Genomic DNA, 20347 nt, shown 5'->3' with positions numbered 1-20347 from the left:
AAGCCATAAGAGACCCCTAACAACAGAGAACACACTGAGGGTTATTGGAGGGAGGGAGATGGGGGATGGGTTATATGGATGGTGGGTATTAAGAAGGACACCTGTTATGATGAGCACTGGGTGTTGTATATAAGTGATGAATCACTGAATTCTACTCCAGAAGCTAATATTGCACTGTATGTTAACTACCTAAAATTTCAATTAAAAAATAACCTAATTAAGGAGTGATGTAGATCGCTTCCATTTCCATGTTGTAACCTGACACCGAATGGGAAAATAGATTTGGAAGTCAGCCATGTGTCCAAGGATTTTCCGGAGAAGAAACACTACTTGTTACAGATATCAAATGACTGTGAAGCGGCCTGGGGTAATAGCTCTGATGGTGGCCAGCAGCAATAGTCAATTGTTGCAATCACAGTATCTGCTTCCTCAATCTTAAATGCCCTACTCATTTTTAAAAGTTTCTTTTTACGTAAATAAACGAATAAATGAGAAGGTTATATAATGTGACTTACATCAATATTGTGTCGTAGAAACAACCTTGTTTCATAGTTTAAGCATGGATTTGGAGGGATGAGGTTTCTTGTAATTTTATAGCAAATGAGAGCAGCACAAAATATCAAATCTAGGTCCTATAATAAATACTGACTACTATATTTTATATTTGCAAAACTGACTAAAAAAGTGATATTTTCAAACACATGAAGACTATGAAATACTCCTTATCTTTAAGCTGTTTATAAAAGTTTTCTTTTAAAGATTTTATTTACTTATTTGTCAGAGAGAAAGAGAGCGAGCTGCCGGTACAGGGAGAAGCAGGCTCTCTCTGAGCAGGGAGCCCGATGCGGGGTTCGATCCCAGGCCACTGGGATCATGACCTCAGCCGAAGGCAGATGCTTAACTGACTTATCCACCCAGGCGTCCCATTATTTTTAAGCTATTTAAAGTAAAATATTTTAAGTTATTTTTACCAAATTTGATTTCTAGTTTAGATTATAATAAAATCACTTTTGTTAAACTATTCTGTTCCTGTTTTTTGTCACAGATTATTCTAAGAAATTGTCTTATTACATAATTGCTTTCTGATGATCACCCCTTAAAGACAATTAATGCACTCAACTAAAGTTGAGATCTTTTTAGGATTTCAAAGCCTTGAGTGAGATCATTATCCAAGAGTTTGTTCCCAGTTTCATGGTGTTTAACCAGGGGAAATCAGAAAGGCAACATCTAGGGCTGAAAGTGCACCAAAAACCAAAAAAACAATTTGAAAAAAGCATCCATCCAAATGGGCCACACCGAAGGGAAATCCCAGGTATGACTGGATGGAATCACAAGATGAAAGAATCTGGGTTACTAGAGAAAGAAACTAGATTCCATAAAATGCTAGAATATAAAGACAGACATCATTTTATGAGTAAATTGAGGTCTCCCATATGAGAGAAAGGATGCAATTGTGAGTCACAGGTCAGCTTGGAAAATTATTGAAATATATGTAAAAAAAATTTTTGAGGATTATGACAAAACTACTATTTGATTGAAAAGCAACTTTTAAATGAGTAGTTTCTTTTAAATGAGTCCAGAAAACCACAAATTGCTTCTAAAATTGGTTCATCGAAGTGGAAGTCAAGGTGACCACTCCTTTGACAATCCACAGTACTTTCTCTTCTGAAATATGTAAAACTTAAAATCTGAAAAAAAAAAAACAGAATTTTTAGTAGAGTTAAGTAGTGTCACCAAGGACATTTAAAGATGAGGAAATGGCTAAATTATTCCACCAGAATGGAATAAATTACTGTGCAACAATGGTTACAATAAATTCATTCTCTAGTAAATTGAAGAAGAATGATTATAACTAATAAGTTATCCTTTTCTTCAGGCATTAGATTTTTATCACCATAAAGTACCATGACAATAAAATTTTATGTACTCATGCTTTTTTTGTTTCATTAATTAAAATGTTATTTTTTAAGAAGAAAATATGAGATAAAATGAAAAAGAAATAGAAAATCCAGACCAGAGAATGGTGAACCACATTTATGTCCCTGAGGAAGGATATCATGATATATTTAAGTTGAGGCTTAAATTGGCCCAATTAAGCAGCCAAGTCTTTAGGAATTAAAAATATATATCCCTTATTTCAAACTGTCTGAAATAAAGAGACGTTTGTTCTTTGGGTAGAGGGAGGAATTTTCCCAACACAACATTTTAAAATAAATATATCCCTTGATTAAATGTATGTGTACTGTGCAGTGTGCAATGTCCTCAACATTTTTAAAGAAAAAAAAATATAAGAACCAGAAGTAGAAATTTAATTTCACCAATGTATTATTGTGGCAATTGTGAGATGTAAGGGTGGGTGGAGAGTATATGAGAAGTTGAAGGACTATGCTTCCTAGGTTTTTCATTTATGAAACATCTCATAAAATTTAAATCATTTTTGTAAGTGTCTAAATAACAGTAATTATCTAAATTGTTATTGCTAAGTATAAAGATTATAAATAGACTACATTTTAAAATGATATTGTACCATTTTAAATGGTTATGGGCTATAATGTTTATGGATTTATTAATAGGGCTCTAATTTGAATATGTGCCAAATAATGATTTGTTCTAGATGTACAATTTGTTTTATTTGGTACAAAGTAGATCTAGAAAGAATTAAACTTGGTAAATGCTAATCAGTATTTGACCTTCTTATGATGAGTCAAAATAATGTCATATTAAATATCTATGTAGTTTGTTATATAAGAAATAAAGTATACAGAATTCCAAAAGTCTCAGGAATCTGTGAACGTAGATGAACATACCTTACTGGTTTTCAGCATTCAAGTTCTAACATCCAACAAAACACTTAAAATTCGTAAGTGGTATTGTGCATGCTTGTTAGGAATTCTGCTGTCCTTTTTCCACTGATGAAGTAGCTTTTCTAAGCACATCATAAATTACAGCCAATGGACTCTTTTTAAATATCTCTTAGACCCACTACAGTATTTAAAATGCTTAGGGGCGCCTGGGTGGCTCAGTCAGTTAAGTGTTTGCCTTCAGCTCGGGTCATGATCCCAGAGTTCTGGGATGGAGTCCTGCTTCGGGCTCCCTGCTCAGCGGGGAGTCTGCTTTGTCCCCCCACCTCTCTCCCTCTGCCCCTCCTCCCTGCTCATGTCCTCTTTCTCTCTCAAATAAATAAATAAAATCTTAAAAAAGTAAATAAAATGTTTAATAGTACTTCTCTTATTCCAACACATTTTTCTCTTTATTTGTCTTAAATGATAACTCTATCTCCTTATTCTCCTTATTTCCCTTAAACTACTTTTTCTTTACTATTGTCTGTCTGTCTTCTTTTGCCTACTCCTCTCTCCTCCCCAGATGCATTCCAAATTTCTGTTTTTGGCCTTGTTCCTTCTTTTTCACAAATTATTCATAGTGGCTCTTCAGGTGACCCTTCTTACAAATTATAAAGATCCTTCCACTCCCTACAGGTCCCTAAAATGATCTGGCACTTGCCTTCCCCTCTGGTCTCATTCCTACTTCTACACTTTCCTTCACTCCTTATGAATGCTCAGCTGCTATGGCTTCCTTCTCTTCCTTGAACGTGCTAATATTATTCCTATTTTAAAATCTTTGAATTAGTGTCCCCTGTCCAGATTTCACTGCCTCCAGAAATTGCTAGAACCATAGTATTTCAATTATCAAAACTTTTTAATATAATAATTAAATATGTGGGGCGCCTGGGTGGCTCAGTTGGTTAAGCGACTGCCTTCAGCTCAGGTCATGATCCCAGGGTCCTGGGATCGAGTCCCGCATCGGGCTCCCTGCTCTGCGGGAAGCCTGCTTCTCCCTCTCCCACTCCCCCTGCTTGTGTTCCCTCTCTGGCTGCCTCTCTCTCTGTCAAATAAATAAATAAAATCTTAAAAAAAAAAAATTAAATATGTGATAGGACCAGTCTCTTATGATTACTCTTCTTTTCCACAGAATCTGGGCTAATGTCATTATTTATTTACCATAAGAGTATGGAGTCAGCTTGTCTAGTCACAAGCAATAACAATTAGGAAAAATTTTATCAATTATTTTCATTAGGTTCATGTAAACATTATGGATTAATAGAGTAATCCAGAAGGAAGTGACATCTTTATGATGTTGAGAGATCTTTTTATTGGTTCAGGTTGCTTGGCAGCTGTGTGTGTATGAGTGTGTATCTTCCTCAGTGGCATTTTAACATTTTCTCTCTATATATCTCATATATTTCTAAAGCAATTTCTTTTTTTTTTTAAGATTTTATTTATTTATTTGAGAGCGAGAATGAGATAGAGAGAGCATGAGAGGGGGGAGGGTCAGAGGGAGAAGCAGACTCCCTGCCGAGCAGGGAGCCCGACGCGGGACTCGATCTCGGGACTTCAGGATCATGACCTGGGCCGAAGGCAGATGCATAACTGACTGAGCCACCCAGGCGCCCTCTAAAGCAATTTCTAGTTTATTTATGTTTTCTTGTTATGGTGGTTATTGCTGTTGTAATTTTTTTGTTATATAATTTGATTGGCTTTATGAAAAATACTGGTTCTTGTTTGCATGGAATTCTTTTAAAGTTGTGCTGCTCTCTAAAATAGCACTCTTACCGATGAGCTTAGTTGGTCTAACTTATTTTGGTATTTTTTCCCATGATGTTGTTTGGCTAGTTCTGATACTCACATTCCTTTCAGAGTTTTTCAGCTTTCCAGTTTGCATTTGGCTCTAACATGTAATGTATCATAATAAACTAAATGAAAATGTTTAGCATACATATCTAAGCAAAGTTAAGCTTTCCTACTATGTGTCTACTTTAAATTGTCTGTGGTCCCCTCACCACAGCAAACCCTTTCTGAATTCCAGGTCTTGTCCACAAATGTGCTTCTCCTTTTTTAGTCACTCTGTCTCTGTTAATAATGCACAGTACACCTGCTCAGCCTGGCTTGATAACTCTGATCTCCATCCTAACTATCCCTGTAGGTTGGCCACAAATTCTATTGATTCAGTCTGTAAAGTATCTCCAAATTCTATCTTTTCTCATATAAACCATTGCCTCTCAGAATAAAGACTTCATTTTCTTATTCCTTAATTATTTGGTTACCTAACTGATACTCCCCATCATGTCCCCAGAGTTTTCTTCCTCAAATGTTTCTCCCAACTATCAGCAGAAGCTCTTTCTAACATACAAGTTAATCATATAAATCCCTCTCTACATTCCTTCAATTGCTCTGTCAATTCCAGATAGAAAAAAATCCAGTCCTACTAGAATGGTATAATGTTCTTCATGCCCAAATATGTATTTACCTATATTTATAGTTTCAACAGATGCCATCCCTTGCATAGCTCCTGCTTGCAATATTCCATCCCCATTCAGTATTACCATTCCACACTTTTAAGCCTTTGCATATATTCTCTTGGCTAGGATATTGGAATGTGAAATGACCTTAAAGATTGAAGACCCTGGATTTAATTCCTAATTTTTAACTTGTACAAATTTTAGTAATATAAGGATAATAGCACATTTCTTTCAGCCTTATCATATATGAATATGCAATTAAAGATCACCATGTATTTACTAGCTCATAATAGTAGTTTTTATGTCTGTATTCTTCTTCCATTTTTTTTATATGATAAACCCCAGTTTTCTTTGTAGAATGAAGCAAATATTGTCTATTAAATGAAGAAACTTTTCGTTCTCCCACCTACAACCTACTCCTTTGACACAGTTATTCCATACTAAGTGCTTCTATATCATTTGGTCAGATAATACAGCATCTATTTCTCAGAGTTATAATTATTTTATTATGTATTTGTCTCTCTCTAGGTTGTGACTTCTCTAAATAACATGATTTTTTAAAATTTGTTTTTTTTGGGGCGCCTGGGTGGCTCAGTCGGTTAAGCGACTGCCTTCGGCTCAGGTCATGATCCTGGAGTCCCGGGATCGAGTCCCGCATCGGGCTCCCTGCTCAGCGAGGAGCCTGCTTCTCCCTCTGACCCTCCTCCCTCTCATGCTCTCTGTCTCTCATTCTCTCTGTCTCAAATAAATAAATAAAATCTTAAAAAAAAATTTGTTTTTTTCTTTATCATTTATTATAATGTCTGACAATTTAAAAAGGCACTCAACTGTGATTTTTTTTTCCTGAAAAAAATCACATATTAAGAAAACTAAGTATGTATTTTTATTTGCTCTATACTCTTCAAGTTATTGGCAAATTGAGGTTACTGTTAGTGGTGTTTACTTACATATTTAAATGGCTTTTGCTTGCTGACATTTGATAAATCATTTATTGACAATTATTCAAAAATAAACTGTTGAATAATTCATTTTGCCCTATTCACCTCTCAAAAGCTAATTACCTAATTTCCGTGACCTTTGTGTGTTTTTCTATTTGATTTCATAGTCAATTCAACAAATGTTTAGTGAGTGGCCAGTATGTGTGAGGTAGTGTGGTTATTTAATTAAAATTAATTTTTTAGCTTACATTAATTGTATCTTCAACCTTCGCTATGATGGCAGCAAAAAAGGAAGTCCTTGTGCCATGTTATTACACAGGTTCAATCCAACACATATTTAGTAAGCACCCACAGTCTGGCAGCAAATATGCCACATGATGGAAATAAAATAGTTGAAAGTAACTTTTTCTTTGCCCTTGCAAAAATTATAGTGTTTTTTGGAACCTGCTTTTTAAAATTTACTTAAGTATTTTTTAAAATATTCAATTATAAGTCATGCCTTGTTATTTCACCTAATTTTTAATGCTAAACCTTAGTTCACTTTAAAATTATTTTATAATTATAATAGTTTGTGAATTATTTCAAAAGAATAAAAAAGAATAATAACTAGAATTTACTCAGCACTTACCACATGCCAACTCTACTCTATGCATTTTGATGCATTATCACATTTAAGTCTCAAAACAACTCTTATTAGATAATACTGCTATTGACTCTCCTCATTTTCATGACAAGAATAACTTGTGCTTAAAGAAGTTTGGTAACTTGCCCAACATTTTAAAGATGTATTTGGGAGAATAAGGACTCAAACTAGTTCTGTGTGATCCCAGAGCCTGGGTATCACCACACTGAACAGCCTCAAGGAAACATCTTGTGTTAATTATTTGTTACATAATAATGCTGGGTAACAACCACAAAACTTCAGTGGCAAAAAATGATCAACATTTACTTTTGTTCACCAGTCTGTGGATCAGCTGACAGGTTCTGCTGATCTGAGTTGATCTCCTCAGGGCTTCCTCATGCACGTTAGCTTGCTAGCTGGCTGCCAGTGTGCTTATTTGCATGTTGGGAGCCTCCGTTGGGACAACTGGCTTGGATCAGCTCTCATCCATGTGTGTCACTTGCCAAGGAATGAGGGCAAGCACATCAACATGGGGAAATCAGAAGACAAAGAAAGAGAGTGGACACATGCAATGCTTCTTGTAGCCTTTGCTTGGAATTGGCATGGCTTCTCTTCTACCACATTACTTTGGCAAAATCAAGTGTCAAGTCCAGATGGGATTCAAAAGTCAGGAAAGTAAACTCTACCACATTATAGGAAGAGCTGCAAAGTTACACTGCAAAGGACATGAGGATAAGGAAGGATCAAGCATTGGAGTTATTTTATAATTAATTACCACAGTCCACCTTCCAACCAGAATATTCATATCCCTCCCATCTGTAAAATACACTGAACCCCCCAAAAGCACCAACTTCTCATTGTACCACATCATCACATTCAAAGTTCATAGAGATCTCATGATCTGCATTAGGTCTGGAGGTTGATGCTTGGATGCAGCTCCTCTTAATCTGAAGAACTGTGAACTAAAGAGACAAATTTTCTTCTCCTTTGAACTCCCAGAGTCTAATAATGACACCCAGTCAGATTACCTGTTAGAAAACACACAGATCCTCACATTTGAAAAGAAGGGGGCGCCTGGGTGGCTCAGTCTATTAAGTGTCCAACTCTTGATTTTGACTCAGGTCGTGTGAGATCCAGCCCTGCGTCAGGCTCCACACATGCTCTTGCTTGGAGGGGAGTCTGCCTCTCTCTCTCTCTACCTCTCCCTCTGCCCCTCCCCCCGCTTGCATGCATGCATCTCTCTCTTTCTCAAAGAAGAGCATGGAATGTATGTCCTTTGTGCTACTTTTACTTTCCTAGCCCAATGATTACTCTTTAAAGATGGGATCACGGTGATTTTTTTGTATTTTGAACAATCTCAGTCCTTTTTAGACCAGAATACTGGAACTTTTGCCAAATGTGATACTCTATTTAACAGAATTCACCAAAAGTAAAATACAGCACTCTTACCAAGGCAGGTCTTTCTACTTCTGCTGGTCAATCTATGAGTAGAAATGCAATGGACATGTCAGCCTTCTATGAGGCAAAAAATTTCGAGAATCCTTTATCCATTTGAAAATGTCCACTAGACAATGTGTTAATTATCTCAGAGGCCTTTCAAAGGGAATCACAACCAAACGCTTGACTGGTCTTTACCCTGAAGCCATTGTATATTTTGACAATCTTTTCATGATTTAAGACCCTGGATATGCTAAGTAGTTTTCTAACCTAGCATGTTCTGGTCCCTTTTAAAATTCTGCTTGTCAACATTAGGTCAGGTGTTTTTTTTTTTTGTTTTTTTTTAGCTCATATTTCTTGTAGTAACTCATGTACAAGAAGAACCAGTGTTCCTTTCATCATTCTGACTGGAAATCTCACAACTCAAGGGGTGGGTTTGACTAAGTTTAATGTAACAATTCTTTCTCTTTTTTTTTTAATTTTATTTTTAAAAATTTTTTAAACGTTTTTATTTAAATTCCAGTTAGGTAACATACAGTGTAATATTAGTTTTAGGCATACAATATAGTGAGTCAAAACTTCCATACATACCTAGTGCTCATCTCAACAAGTACACTCCCTAATCCCCATCACCTATATTACAATTATTTCTTGTGTTGCCTCTAAATTATTAATCATGTTAATGTATCTTTCCCACTCTCAGCTTATTAGGAAATGCTCCTATGTCTTCTTTTAATATTTTTGTGATTATATTTTCTGTAAAATTACTGTTATATGTTAGTATTAATATGTACTCAATTCATAATATGAATCTGGAAGCTTTTCTTTTTGTGTACCCTAGAAATAGTTTCATAGCATTTCAATTATCTGTGTTTTAGAGATTTACTAAGTATTTTAGTATTTATTTTTGGCACTAAAATATTTGATCAGTTTGGTACATTTTTTATTGGATGATATGATATATGGAGCCATCTTTTTTTTTTTTTTTTTTTTTTTTTAGATGAAGTGTTCCATGATTCATTGTTTGTGCACAACACCCAGTGCTCCATGCAGAATGTGCCCTCCTCAATACCCACCACCAGGCTAACCCATCCTCCCACCCCCCTCCCCTCTAGAACCCTCAGTTTGTTTTTCAGAGTCTATCATCTCTCATGGTTCGTCTGCCCCTCCGATTTCCCCCGCTTCATTCTTCCCTTCCCGCTACCTTCTTCTTCTTCTTCTTTTTTTTTTTCTTAACATATAATGCATTATTTGTTTCAGAGGTACAGATCTGAGATTCAACAGTCTTGCACCATTCACAGCGCTTACCAGAGCACACACCCTCCCCAGTGTCCATCACCCAGTCACCCCATCCCTCCCACCCCACCCCCACTCCAACAACACTCAGTTTGTTTCCTGCGATTAAGACTTCCTCATATCAGTGAGATCATATGATACATGTCTTTCTCTGACTTATTTCACTCAACATGATACCCTCCAGTTCCATCCACGTCATTGCAAATGGCAAGATCTCATTCCTTTTGATGGCTGCATAATATTCCATTGTATATATATACCACATCTTCTTTATCCATTCATCTGTCGATGGACATCTTGGGAGCCATCTTTTTTTTTAAGATTTTATTTATTTATTTGATAGAGACAGAGATAGTGAGAGCAGGAACACAAGCAAGGGGAGTGGGAGAGGGAGAAGCAGGCTTCCCCTTGAGCAGGGAACCCGATGTGGGACTCGATCCCAGGACCCTGGGATCATGACCTGAGTCGAAGGCAGGTGCTTAACGACAGAGCCATGCAGGTGCCCTGGAACCATCTTTTTATTTTATTATTTTTCATGGCTACGGTTGTTAGAACACTGTTTTGTGAATAGTCTCATTTATTTTCTCCCTGATTTGAGATAGCTCCATTACAGCAACTAAGAGCTCATACCAAGTCAGTTTATTTCTGGACTTTCTCTTAAATTCTATTGTCTTTCTGTGCATGTTTTGTAGTATATTGCTTTAATGCTGACATTTTATGATATGTTTTCTATCTGTCAGAGCTAGTGTCTATTCTTTGCATTTCTTCATTAGAGTTTTCTCTTTTATACTTGTTTGCTCATTTTTCCATGTGAATTTTATAAAAACTCCCCTAATTTAATTAATTAATTAATTAATTAATTAATTAATATTTTTTAAAACTTCCCTAATTAAAAAAATGTTATTTCATTAATTAATTCACTTGGAAAGAATTGAAATCATTATAATATTTAAGAATGTGATGTAATTTGGTATTGTGAGAGCATTATTTGTTCCCTTTAATAGTTTCTTAAATTTTTCTTCATATAGATTTGAGTTATATCCTACTTAGTATAACTCATAGTAATATTTAATTTTCATTGTTATTGTAAATAGTTTCCTTTACCTAGTTAGAATTTTAAATTGTAATTGACTGACTAAGGCACACTGGCTATTTTTGTTTATAAATGTGCTTGCTTGAAACATTACTGATTGTCATATTTAGGATTGATGTCAATTGATGCTCTTGCATTTTATTGATATACAGTCATTGAATTTGCAGGCATAGATCATTTATTTTCCCTGTTTCTTCTACTTTTTTGTACTTCATCAAGTTTACTTATATTTTTCATTGTTTTGATTGGGATTCAAGTATAAGACTTAACCTATTAAGAGGGAAATTGAGGTGATAGATCTGTTTTACCATCTTAAGAAAATATTCTTGTTTTCATTTTCCTTGAATTTTTATTTTCAAAAAATGTTCAGTTTAGTCAAATAGTTTTTATTATCTATGAAGAAATTCTATGATATTTTTCTTGGAGTACTGATTTGATAAAGTATATCTATCAATTTAACAATATTGAAACATCCTTGAGTTCCTGGAATAAACCCTATTAGGTTATGTTGCATTTATATATATTTAAAGATTTTATTTATTTATTTGACACAAAGAGAGAGAGAGCACACAAGCAGGGGGAGTGGCCGGCAGAGGGAGAGGGAGAAGCAGGCTTCCCACTGAGCAGGGAACCTGATGTGGGACTCCATCCCAGGACCCTGGGATCATGACCTGAGCCAAAGGCAGACGCTTAAGCGACTGAGCCACCTAGGTGCCCACATTTATATTTTTTAAATATGTTGCTAAAATCAGTTTATATTTTATTTTAGATCAATATTCATAAGTAATATTTTTGTGATTATATTTTCTGTAAAATTACTGTTATATGTTAGTATTAATATGTACTCAATTCATAATATGAATCTGGAAGCTTTTCTTTTTGTGTACCCTAGAAATAGTTTCATAGCATTTCAATTATCTGTGTTTTAGAGATTTACTAAATTACCCCAGAAAAATCTCTGATCCCCTAAGGCTTGATTCAGTGTAGTTCATTTAGTTTTTGTTATTATTACATTGTCTTGGGGGCAACATTCTCCATGGAAATTATTTTATGGACTTTATTTTCTTTTCAGGCCAGTTTGGGAAATCATATTTTCCTAGCAATTATCTATCTTAAGCCGGTTTTCAAATTTATTTGTATATTTTAAAGCAAATCTATTTCATTTGATTCTTATAATTTCTTGTTTCTATGACCATTTACTGTTATTTCTTTTTTTTTTGAGACTTACCATTTATTCTCCATTATTACATTATTAACTTATCCATTAGTCTTTTTCTTAACAATATTCTTGCAAGCACTGAATGAAATGATAATGATCAAAAATGTCCTTGGTTTGGTATAATACTGCTTAAAGAGAACTATAAAATATGGCATATGCTATCAGCAGATTTTTAAAAAAATTGTTTCTTGAGGATAATCAGTTCTTTTTTAAAAATAGAAAATATTTTAAAGATTCTAAAACAATTTTAGATTTACAGTAAAATTGTGAATATAGTATGGAGTTGTCATACATACCACATCCAGTCTCCTGTATTATTAACATCTTACATTAGTATGGTACATTTGATACAATCAGTGAGACATCACTGAATCATTATTTTTAACTAAAATCCATGCATTATTCAGATTTCTTTCATTTTCCCCTCTTATTTTTTTTCCTTTTTTTATTTAAATTCCAGATAGTTAACATAACAGTGTAATATTAGTTTCAGGTGTACAATATGCGATTCAACACTTCCATACAACACCTGGTGCTCATCGCAAGTACACTCCTAATCCCCATCACCTATTTCACCCATCGCCTCACTCACCTCCCCTCTGGTAAGAGTCTGTTTCTTGGTTTGCCTCCATCCCTCCTTCTCTCTCTCTTTTTAATTTAAATTCAATTTAGTTAACATATAGTGTAATATTGGTTTCAGGGGTAGAATTTAGTGATTCTCACTTACATTTAACACCCAGTGCTCCTCCCAACAAGTGTCTCTTTAATGCCCATCTCCCATTTAACCCCTTCCCCTCCAGCAACCCTCAATTTGTTCTCTACGTTTAGGAGTCTTAAGATTTGCCTCCCTTTCTGCATTTGTCTTATTTTATTTTTCCTTCCCCTCCCCTCAGTTTATCTAATTTGCTTCTTAAATTCCACATATGAGTGAAATCATATGATACTGGTCTTTCTCTGACTGACTTATCTCACTTAGCATAATACACTCTAGTTCCATCCACATTGCTGTAAATCACGTGATTTCATTCTTTTTGATTGCCAGGTAATACTCCATTGTGTATATAAACCACATCTTTATCCATTCATCAGTCAATGGATACTTGGGACTTGGTCTGTTTGAATAATTTGGTTATTTCTTGTTTTATATGTTCCCACTTCTTTCCTTTTTTTTTTTACCTGATTAAATGAGTTAAGAGTTTTTCTGGTTGGTTGATATTTGTTAAAGAACAAACTTTGACATTTGAACATTAGTTAAAATATTCTGTGTTCCAACTCATTGATTTACATTTGGTATGTTTCTATGAATGTCTATAATGATTGTTTCTATGTTATACTGTATAAAGATATGCATAACAGTTTTCAGTGAAGTCATAGTTGTTAACATCATGAAGCACTCTTTTCTTCTTTTTTTTTTTTTTTAATGAGAGAGAGAGCATGAGAGGGGGAGGGTCAGAGGGAGAAGCAGACTCCCTGCCGAGCAGGGAGCCTGATGTGGGACTCGATCCCAGGACTCCAGGATCATGACCTGAGCCGAAGGCAGTTGCTTAACCAACTGAGCCACCCAGGCACCCAGCACTCTTTTCTTACATAGCAGACATTAGCCTGAGTTCTACCTTATTTGATATTAAGGTCCCAATCCTGCATCATACACATTTGCTCAGTATATTATTTTTAGCATTATGAATAATTTTTTCATGTGTCTCTTCTATGAGGCATAGGTTTGTGGTTGCTTAGATCCAGAGTAAAGATTTTTTTTTTAAGATTTTATGTATTTATATGCCAGTGAGAGAGAGAGACAGCACAAGCAGTGGGAGCTGCAAGCAGAGGGAGACACAGGCTCCCCACTGAGCAAGGAGCCAATGTAGGACCCCAGGATCATGACTTGAGCTGAAGGCAGATGCTTAACCTACTAAGCCACCCAGGTGTCCCCCTTTTTTTTTTAATGGTTCATTTTAGGGGTACATGTGTGGCTCAGTTGGCTAAGCATCTGACTCTTGGTTTTGGCTCAGGTCATGTTGAAAAAGGGGTCATGGGATCAAGCCCTGCTTCCAGCTCCATGCTCAGCAGGAAGCCTGCCTGAGATTCTCTCCCTCTCCCTCTGACCCTCCCCCCACTCACATGTTCATGCTCTCTCACTCTCCCTCAAATAAATAAATAAATAAATAAAATCTTTTTTTTAATAAATAAAATCTTTAAACAATAAAAAAAAGGTGAATTCACTCTATTAACCTTAATTGATACTGCATTATTGTTATGACGTTTTGTTATAATTTGGTTGTATTTTCTGTTAACATGCTTTAAGTCTTTCACTATACAATCTGTTTTCTTTGTTTTTATGTGTTCTGATATTTGGGTATTTGTATTTTTATTCTGCTAGTAATTATTATTATTGAAGCTTTATATATATTGTTTTAGACATTTTCTATTAGTTTCTTATTAATAAATGAAAAAATTAGCAAGTCTTCATCTTTCTTCTCCATCTTCTCCATTTTCACTTGATAATTTTTCTTACTATACCTTTGTATAGCTTCTAATAAAAATGGGTATTCTGTATATGTGTTTGGCCTTGCATTCCATACTTCACTGAACCAAAATGTTTAATACAAGCTTCTGCTCCCACACTTACTGAAGTTACTTAATTTTTGCATTATTATATGTAGCACAATTACTAAAAACAATAAGTATAAGTTTTCTTTCTAGGGACAGCCCCTTCCTTTCAGAAAGGATACCTTTGCTGGTCTTGTCTAGTATCTCAGGTTCTTCCCTGCCTGCCTCTCTGCATCTAGTGAATTAAATCTGTTTGTCTCATTCCATTAAGTGGAATATGTGTGTGGTGATTTCAGAATAAGATATGGAAAATGATTCTTTCCAGAGGTCTCCAATATTTCTGGGAAGTAGGCAAGGGGAGTTCTTTCATTCTATTTTTACAATGAAGGATCAGAAAACAATATCTGGCTGGTCAAGGTTTTACAGCCATCACACTGAAGAGTTAAGACTAGAAATGCTTTTTCTGTATAGCCAAAGAAGTTGTCCTGAAAAGTATTTCAGTTAAATAAGATTACCTTTCAGCTATGCCTTTATAAGCTCATTTTTTATTATTAATAACAAAATGAGTATTTGCAATAGCAAATAATTATCAATAATGTGATGTCTAGCTATGTTGTGATCTAACTCTCTAATATTGACTGGTTTTCTTGATTGCATTGTCTAAAACTTGTGTACATCTCCAGTTTTCCCCTTCCTTCAGTAGTTCAAAGAAAGCCAAAGCTCTCCTTAGTCACATTGCACATATATTCAATTGATGACATCTTAAACAGATGTTTGTAATAATGAGTTAATAGTATACCACAGAGTACCTGGAATATGAAATCTTCTTCCCCATTTTGAGCCACTATGATTATCTTCCAGGTGTTTCCTGAAAGAGATATGACAAAAAAATGAAAGGGGCATGTCCAGAACTGTGGTGTAGTTTTTTTTTTTTTTTTTTTTTTTGTATAGTGATGCTTTAAATAGTTCTAGATGTAATGATAACCTTCTGATGGGGTTAGCAAAATAAATCTCAAATAGAAGACACATAGGGAGGCGGAACAAGATGGCGGAGGAGTAGGAGACCTGGATTTCGTCTCCTCTCAGGAATTCAGCTGGATAGGGATCAAACCATTCTGAACACCTACAAACTCAACAGGAGATCGAAGAAAAGAAGAGCAACAACTCTCTCATCAGAAAAGGGACCACTTTCTGGAAGGTAGGACGTGTGGAGAAGTGAATCCTAGGTGATATTTGGGAGGCTAGACGGCGGGGGAGGGGCCTCCGTCGGCCGCTTCTGGCAAGTGATTGAGCCGCGGGGCACAAAATCGGAACTTTTAAGTCTGCTCCGCTGAGGGACGTCACTCTGGTGGCTAAGCGGGGGGTGGAACCCTCCGGGACAGTGTGGTCTCAGGACCCCCGGGGTAACAGAAAGACCGGGGGTGCCTGAGTGTGGCAGAGCTCCCAGGTATTGGAGCAGGGAAGCCGGCTGCAGAGGCGGAGCCCAGGCGCGGGCACTCAGCTCGGGGTGGCCATAGACCATGATCCGCGGCACAGTCGGGCCCCTGCTCCTCCAGCAGGGACCCCACAAGCGGCAGATCCGGGGAGACTCACCTTCCTCCCCCGGGAGGAGCCGCGCGGGAGCGCACCGCAGGGATCTGCTGGGTTTGGAGACTCCACCTGGGGTCGGGTGCCAGAGATAGAGGCGCGCGGTCACAGGCCCGGCGAGCACGGAGTGTGGCCGGAGACCGGGGAGACGGGAGTGACTGACGGCTTTTCTCTGGGGGCTCACTGAGGAGCGGGGCCCCGAGTTCTCGGCTCCTCCGGGGCGGAGATTGGGAGGCCGCCATTTTCACTCTCCGCCTCCAAAGCTGTGCGGAAAGCTCGCAGGGAACAAAAGCCCCGGAGAGCAAACCCGAGCAGATTACTTAGCCGGGAGGGGGCAAGGGCGGGGCAATTCCGCCTCCGGCAGAGACATTTGGAAACCACGGCAACAGGCCCCTCCCCAGAAGATCAGCGAGAACAGCCCGCCAAGACCAAGTTTACCGATCAATGAGAATGGCAGAACTCCAGCGCTAGGGGACTACTGCACATAGAATTCACGGCTTTTTTACCATGATTCTTTAGTCTTTCAAAGTTAATTTTTTTTAACTGTCTTTTTTTTTTTCTTTTTTTTGAATTTTTCTTTTTCCCTTTTTCAACCAACATCTTATCAATCCCTTTAAAAAAATATATTTTTCATTTTTAGAGTCATATTCTATCCCTTCATAGTAGTTACCCGTATTTTTGGCTTATATATATATAAGTTGTTCTCTCTTTAAAATTTTGAGATAGTTTCTTCTAACAGATTAAAATATACCCTAAAGCTCTAGTATATGGTGTTTTCTATTCCCCTGCCTGATCACATTCTCTCCCTTTTTTTTTCTTTTTTTCTTTTTTTAAATCTTCTTCTTTCTTTTTTCAAACAACTTCTTATCAATTCCTTTTATATTTTTTTTTTAATTTCCATCTTTACAGTCATATTCCATCCCTTCATCATATCAACCCTTATTTTTGTACATATATAAGTTTTTCTTTCTTTAAAATTTTGGGAGGCACTTTCTTCTAAAAGACTAAAATACACCCCAAATCTAGTGTGTGGCACTGATCTATATACCAGCCTGATCATATTTGATCACATTCTGGTTTTTTTGTTGTTGTTGCTGTTTTGTTTTGTTTGTTTTTGTTTTTATCTTTATCTTTTTCTTTTTTCTCTCTTTCTGTTTCTTGTTCCACTGCTTCAGGTCTTTTCTGATTTGTTTGGAGTATATTTTTTGGGGACGTTGTTACTCTGCTAGCATTTTGTTCTCTCATTAATCTATTCTCCTCTACACACAATGACAAGACGGGAAAAATCACCTCAACAAAAAGAACAAGAGGTAGTACCAACTGCCAGGGACCTACTCAATACGGACATTTGCACGATGTCAGATCTAGAGTTCAGAATCATCACTTTAAAGATACTAGCTGGGCTTGAAAAAAATATGGAAGTTATTAGAGAAACCCTTTCTGGAGAAGTAAAAGAACTAAAATCCAACCAAGTAGAAATCAAAAAGGCTATTAATGAGGTGCAATCAAAAATGGGGGCACTAACTGCTGGAATAAATGAGGCAGAAGAGAGAATCAGTAATATAGAAGATGGAATGATGGAAAATAAAGAAGCTGAGAAAAAGAGAGATAAACAACTACTGGATCATGAGGGCAGAATTCGAGAGATAAGCGATACCATAAGATGAAACAACATTAGAATAATTGGGATCCCAGAAGAAGAAGAAAGAGAGAGAGGGGCAGAAGGTATATTGGAGCAAATTATAGCAGAGAACTTCCCTAATTTGGGGAAGGAAACAGGCATGAAAATCCAGGAAGCACAGAGAAACCCTCTCAAAATCAATAAAAATAGGTCTACACCCCGATATCTAATAGTAAAACTTACGAGTCTCATAGACAAAGAGAAAATTCTGAAAGCAGCTCGGGAGAAGAGATATGTAACCTACAAGGGTAGAAACATTAGATTGGCAACAGACCTATCCACAGAGACCTGGCAGGCCAGAAAGGACTGGCAGGATATATTCAGAGCACTAAATGAGAAAAATATGCAGCCAAGAATACTCTATCCAGCTAGGCTGTCATTGAAAATTGAAGGAGAGATAAAAAGCTTCCAGGACAAACAAAAACTAAAGGAATTTGCAAACACAAAACCAGCCCTACAGGAAATCTTGAAAGGGGTCCTCTAAGCAAAGAGAGACCGTAAAAGCAACATAGACCAGAAAGGAACACAGACAATATACGGTAACAGTCACCTTACAGGCAATACAATGGTACTAAATTACTATCTTTCAATAGTTACCCTGAATGTAAATGGGCTAAATGCCCCAATCAAAAGACACAGGCTATCAGACTGGATTAAAAAACAAGACCCATCGATATGCTGTCTGCAAGAGACTCATTTTAGAACCAAAGACACCCCCAGATTGAAAGTGAGGGGGTGGAAAACCATTTACCATGCTAATGGACACCAAAAGAAAGCTGGGGTGGCAATCCGTATACCAGACAAATTAGATTTTAAACCAAAGACTGTAATAAGAGATGAGGAAGGACATTATATCCTACTTAAAGGATCTAGCCAACAAGAAGATCTAACAATTGTAAATATCTATGCCCCTAACATGGGAGCAGCCAATTATATAAGGCAATTAATAACAAAAGCAAAGAAACGCATTGACAACAATACAATAATAGTGGGGGACTTTAACACCCCCCTCACTGAAATGGACAGATCGTCTAAGCAAAAGATCAACAAGGAAATAAAGACTTTAAATGACACACTGGACCAAATGGACTTCGCAGATATATTCAGAACATTCCACCCCAAAGGAACAGAATACACATTCTTCTCTAGTGCCCATGGAACATTCTCCAGAATAGATCACATCCTAGGTCATAAATCAGGTCTCAACTGGTACCAAAAGATTGGGATCATTCCCACCTATTTTCAGACCACAATGCTTTGAAACTAGAACTCAATCACAAGAGGAAAGTCGGAAAGAACTCAAATACATGGAGGCTAAAGAGCATCCTACTGAAGAATGAATGGGTCAACCAGGAAATTAAAGAGGAATTAAAAAAATTCATGGAAACCAATGAAAATGAAAACACAACTATTCAAAATCTTTGGGATGCAGCAAAGGCAGTCCTAAGAGGAAAGTATATAGCAATACAAGCCTTTCTCAAGAAACAAGAAAGGTCTCAAGTACACAACCTAACCCTACACCTAAAGGAGCTGGAGAAAGAACAGCAAATAAAGCCTAAACCCAGCAGGAGAAGAGAAATAATACAGATCAGAGCAGAAATAAATGAAATAGAAACTAAAAGAACAGTAGAACAGATCAACGAAACTAGGAGCTGGTTCTTTGAAAGAATTAACAAGATTGATAAACCCCTGGCCTGACTTATCAAAAAGAGAAGAGAAATGACCCAAATCAGCAAAATCATGCATGAAAGAGGAGAGATCACAACCAACACCAAAGAAATACAAACAATTATAAGAACATATTATGAGCAACTCTATGCCAGCAAATTAGATAACCTGGAAGAAATGGATGCATTCCTAGAGATATATCAACTACCAAAACTGAACCAGGATGAAATAGAAAACCTGAACAGACCTATAACCACTAAGGAAATTGAAGCAGTCATCAAAAATCTCCCAAAAAACAAAAGCCCAGGGCCAGATGGCTTCCCAGGGGAATTCTACCAAACATTTCAAGAAGAATTAATACCTATTCTTCTGAAACTGTTCCAAAAAATAGAAATGGAAGGAAAACTTCCAAACTCATTTTATGAGGCCAGCATTACCTTGATCCCAAAACCAGACAAAGACCCCATCAAAAAGGAGAATTACAGACCAATATCCCTGATGAACATGGATGCAAAAATTCTCCCCAAAATACTAGCCAATAGGATCCAACAGTACATTAAAGGGATTATTCACCATGACCAAGTGGGATTTATCCCTGGGCTGCAAGGTTGGTTCAACATCCGCAAATCAATCAATGTGATACAATACATTAATAAAAGAAAGAACAAGAATCATATGATCCTCTTAATAGATGCAGAAAAAGCTTTTGACAAAGTATAGCATCCTTTCTTGATCAAAACTCTTCAGAGTATAGGGATCGAGGGTACATACCTCAATATCATAAAAGCCATCTATGAAAAACCTACAGCGAATATCATTCTCAATGGGGAAAAACTGAGAGCTTTCCCCCTAAGGTCAGGAACGTGGCAGGGATGTCCACTATCACCACTGCTATTCAACATAGTATTGGAAGTCCTAGCCACAGCAATCAGACAACAAAAAGAAATAAAAGGCATCCAAATT

This window comes from Mirounga angustirostris, unplaced genomic scaffold, assembly GCF_029215605.1.
Source record: "Mirounga angustirostris isolate CCGP_5_RB_7025 unplaced genomic scaffold, mMirAng1.0.hap1 SCAF_2, whole genome shotgun sequence".
Taxonomy (NCBI): domain Eukaryota; kingdom Metazoa; phylum Chordata; class Mammalia; order Carnivora; family Phocidae; genus Mirounga; species Mirounga angustirostris.
The sequence above is the reverse complement of the archived record's forward strand: the minus strand, read 5'-3'. Positions refer to the sequence as shown.